Raw genomic sequence first — 5,203 nt, forward strand, 5'->3', positions numbered from 1 at the left:
TTTTATGGAGACCCCAGTAAAACCCTCGTCGGCCATAAATAAATCGCAGGCTGCCCTTGCCCACAGCTGTGCCTTGGGACTCGAACCCCTGGAGGCAGAGGGCGGCAGAGGACAGCACGGTGCTATCCAGACAAAGTGGCTCCGGAAGGAAGCAGTGGACAGAAGCTGTGGGTGGAAGTGGGGGCCCACACAGGTTCCCATGGGTTCACCTCACCTGGGAATTTAGAATAAGAACCGTGTAGCTAGCAGGTGACGGTCATGAACAGAACATCGATCGTGGCCTGAGACTCCCCCCAGGTCTGCCACACACACTGGCCATGAATAAGGGTGCCACCTCGCTCAGTCAGACTTCATATCCTTTGTCAATGTCTGACTCGACTTCTCCCATCCAGTTCTCTCTGGGGATGTTTGTGGAGACAAGATGGAAACTAGAAAGAAGGGCCAGAAAGATGATTTGCTGTCTGAGGGCACTCATGGCCAAGTCCAGCAACCTCAGTTGAATCCCTGGGATCCTCATGATGGAAGGACAGATCTGACTCCAGAGAGTTCTTCTCTGACCTGTGTGCCACGGTCCAGGAGTGTTCCTGCCCCCACCCCCTAATAAATAAATAAATAAATGTGAGAAACCACTTCACGGTATTTAAGCGGCAGGACGTGTGTGTGATAACTGCAGTCAGGGATGGAAATCTCTGTTCTCCCTCATGGCCGTGCATCCACCTCTGTCCCCTCTGAGTATCCAGGAGCCATGTGTCCCAAGACACGTGAGGGGCACACTGAGCACCTCTCCTGTGCCTGCCAGGTAGCAGCTTCCTCTGCAGGTGGCCCTGATGTCCCCTCTTCCAGATATTTCACAGCAACCAGTGACGCATCCAGAACAGTACAGGAGAGCATGGAGCACATAGGAATCGAATACCCTCTCTTGCACACACACACACACACACACACACACACACACACACACACACCATCCCCACACCACACATCACACACACTACACATCACACACCACACACACATTTCTTTCTCTCTTTCACACTCACATACCAGACACCACACACACATCTCCCCCCGACACACACATACCACACACTGCATACACTCCTCTCTCTGTCTCTCTCTCACACACAAGCCACACCACATACATGCATACATCTCTCTCTCACACACATACATACCACACACCACACACCTCTCTCTCTCTCACACACACACACACCTCTCATACATACACCACACACATACACCTCTCTCACACACATACCTCTGTCTCTGTCTCTGTCTCTGTCTCTGTCTCTCTCTCTCTCTCACACACACACACACACACACACACACAAACTTTTATGATAATTGAAAATAAATTCTTAAGATAAGAACTGGGCCTGGATCATGCCTTGTCCTGTTTGACGTAACTCTGAGTGAGTCACTCCATTTCATAGTTCCCCGGAAACGCCACTCTGTCCCTGCAGAACGGTTTACATGAGTCGAATCTTCTCCACCTTTCCTGGGTCTGAGGGGCTTCCAGGCTCCTGGAGAGGTGCATGCTTTGACTCTTTGCATGAAGACGCCTGTCTAACTGTGCAATCGCCAGGGAGTCGAATCCACAGACCCAGAGCCCACTGCACCGACAGTTGCCTGACTGCCACACCACCCTGAGGGATGCTGCGGCCCCAAGCTTGGCAGGAAGCCGAGTGTGCAGTCGCTGGCACCAGCCCTGTAGGATGCCGGTCTCCACATCACTCCGAGACTCCAGGCGGTCAGACCTGGAGAAAACAGGAAGAACTTTGAGCACAAACTCAAGTGACAATTATCTTGTCACTGCCTGAGCCACAGACTCATGAGTGCCTCTGTTTATGGAGCAGAGCTGGCTGTGCGGAGGATTCCAAGGAACCTTCTGGCACACGCCACAGATAAATCTGTCTAGTGCCCAGCACAAGCCAAGTGGAAACAAATGCCTGAGGCTCTGTCCACTGAGCTCTCTGCTCTGGGCTCCTTTCCCCCATTGAAGAAGGAACAGAGATAGGGTTGAGGAAGAGGGAGAGCAGGGAGACAGTCTTGGTGCTCAGATGGCTTTAGCCACCCTCACAGCCCACAAATGTTAGTTGAAAACTTGCCACATGCCCAGGAGTCTGGCCATCTGGGCAAACAATCAGGACAAAGGACATTTAACTCTTGAAACTCACAGCCTGGCTGGGGCTGAGGGACAGAAACTAAGCCAATAATCAACCAAGCAGCCAAGTGCAGTGGTACCTGCCTGTCAGCCCAGCACACAGGAGGTAGACCCAGGAGGATGAGGAGTTCAAGGTCATCCTTGGCTACTTGGTGAGTTTTAGGTCAGTCTGGGCTATACGAGACCCTGTCTCAGAAAACAAAAAGAAAAATCACTCTTTCTACTTACTTTTGAAGACAGTTTAGAAAATGCCAATTGTTCAGCAGATGGGACTCTGGCTGTTGATGACCAGGGCACCCTGGGTCCCATGTCTGCCCATCACCCCAGGTGTTGCACCTGCCTGCTGCAACAAACCTTGGTTGACAGTTTTTACAGACTCCTCAGTTGCCCCCCCCCCCCAAGGAAAGGAACACGACGCATACAAACAGAACCCCAATTATAAATTACTCCCAGTGCAAACCTCACTTACACTGACTGCTATTACTGACTGAATGTTGAATGCTGTTCAAGATTTTGATAGCACAGGTGGAAATGTGGGTGATCTGGGAGGAGCTGGAAGGGAGGAGTGTGGAGAGCTGGACTTGATTGTACACATGTATAAATTTCTCAAAGGATAAAATTATTTCAGCCGCATTGGATTGTTCCCTCCGTAGAGTTCAGGTGCTAGAACCGGAATCTTCCGGAACCTTCTAGAAGCCAACGGGCCAGGTATTTGCACCTTCGGGGAGCTGGACAGTGTTTGTTCTAACCTAGATAGTCATGCAGTCTGGAGGGATACTAAATGTTGGGAAATTATCTTTCCAGAATGAGGCAAAAACTTGGGACAAAGACACTGGCTGTGGTTGCAGGCTGTTGGGACTACAGGTGCTGCCGCTGGACTGTGCATAGAACCCTGGGCAGCACAGGGAACTGCACACTGCGTATTTATAACCACGATTTTTAAAAAGTTTTAGAATTTTAAAATACTGAAAACCAGACCAAATTTCATACTTCAAATGAATGCTTAATATCTCAATTGATATCTTACCAGGTTTCCTTTTTTAAAGTGTGTGTGACTGTGGAGGACAGAGGATGGCCTTGTGTAGTTTCCATGTGGACCATCCTCTGGCTTCAGACGCCATCTTTCTTTTTCTTGAAACTGGCCTGTGACTCATCAGGTGGGCTAGGCTGGCTGGTTAGCAAGGCCTAGGCAGGGATCCTCTGTCTCTGCCTTCCCAGTGCTGGGATCAAAAGTAGACAACATTCATAGTCTCACACACACACACACACACACACACACACACACATATACACACACACACACAGAGTCATACATTCATATAGCCACACAGTCATACACACACACATACATACACATACCCACCCAACTTCTCTCTCTCTCTACGTCTCCTCTCTCTCTCTCTCTCTCCCTCTCCTCTCTCTCTCTCTCTCTCTCTCTCTCACACACACACACACACACACACACAGAATCATGCATGCATATTGCTACACAGAAATACACATACACAGTTACATAGTCACACACATACACACACAGTATCTCTCTCTCTCTCTCTCTCTCACACACACACACACACACACACAGTTACATGGTCACGTACACATACAGGCACACAGTCACACACACAGTTACAGTCACACACAGAGTCACACACATACAGTGTCTCTCTTTCACCCACACATAGTCACACAGTCACATACATACACACACACAGTCACAGTAACACACACAGTCTCTCTCACACACACATAGACACACTCACACACAGTCACACTCAGAGAATTCAGAGAATGGTAGATAAGCCTGTGGCCAGTTGATTCACAGCTGCAGCCTGGACACACACACACACACACACACACACACGGCTCTAAAAATGAGCTTAGTTCAGGTCACTGGAGACCCCGCCAGCCCACCACTCCTTCCTCGCCTCTCTCTTTATACAAGATTATGTCACTGGGGCTTTGATGATCCTGGGGTTTCCTGCATCTCCAAGAGGGCTAGATCCTCACTCCAGAGAGCTGTGGGTTCAATCCTCCATGCTGGATCCCAGTAGAGGTGAGTTGTGCAGAACGCAGAGCGTGTACCATTGGGATCAGCGTTGACTGGGAAACGAAGACCAGAGACATGCTGGGGTCAGTTCCCCAAAAGGAGCCATGTGGGCTGGGTTTGGTTCCAATTAACGTTAGGAAATTTTTTTTCTTCTCCTCTTGGCCTCCACAAAGGTAGAATTGCCTCCGACTGGCATTTCCTGTAATTGGCCCTGATGGTCACCCAACCCTGTGGGCTGAGATCGACACCCCAAGTGCTGCTGATTTCGGTGAAATTGAACAGCTTTCCTGAGACCGCAAACCAGCTGAGAAGAGACCGCTCGGACAGCGGGGGGTGGGAGGGGGGTGGGGCAGATGGACCAAATGGAGACGTCACTGTGTTCTGGATCAGAAGCCAGTGCAAACCAGCCCTGGTGTTTTGAACCACAAACCAGTGCCCAAGGCTCTGAGGAGGTATGGGCTGAGATGCTAAATCGACTGCTGCCCCTGCCCACTACTGTGCACACCCCCACGAGCTCCACATCCCCACCTCTGAGTCAGCCAAGCGGTACTTGGCCATCGCCCAGGCCACCGTGTGTCCTACGGTTGAAAGTGCCTGACTTCCACAGAGAATGGGATATGCCAAGCAGAACCCACAGAATCGCCAGGGCATCTGAGTGAACTCACTGGTCACGAGGTGATGGAGGAGCAGGCCGCTGTCGGGATGAGAATGACAGCACACGAATGCCAGAACTCTCCACGGGCAAGGAAGATGTCTAGCCAAAACAAGTGCCAGGAGACCCCAGGGTATTCAACTGTCTACACAGCGTGCCAGGGAGAGAGGTGGGAGATGGGCTCAGTGCTGGAGTGGAGCAGGGACCTGTGCGCAGTGGCCTTGGGGGGCTCTCGCAGGCTGGGGTGGGAGTGGCCTGGAAGCTTCGAGGATAACCTCCAGGGACATCTTTGCTCCCTATGGGGGTGGGGGGTCCACCACAGAGCCAGCCCACA

At 51.1% G+C, this 5,203-nt stretch overlaps 1 long non-coding RNA gene across 1 annotated transcript; it reads right to left on the reverse strand.

The window, feature by feature from the left end:
- Nucleotides 1-1,375: 1,375 nt before the first annotated feature.
- LOC134483516 (uncharacterized) lies at nucleotides 1,376-2,782 on the reverse strand. Its single transcript, XR_010060345.1, has 2 exons — nucleotides 2,637-2,782; nucleotides 1,376-1,760 (listed from the first exon to the last, which is right to left on the reverse strand). It is a non-coding gene; the product is annotated as an uncharacterized LOC134483516 (long non-coding RNA).
- Nucleotides 2,783-5,203: the final 2,421 nt, after the last annotated feature.

The sequence above is a fragment of the Rattus norvegicus genome, chromosome 19 (genome assembly GCF_036323735.1).
Source record: "Rattus norvegicus strain BN/NHsdMcwi chromosome 19, GRCr8, whole genome shotgun sequence".
NCBI lineage: Eukaryota > Metazoa > Chordata > Mammalia > Rodentia > Muridae > Rattus > Rattus norvegicus.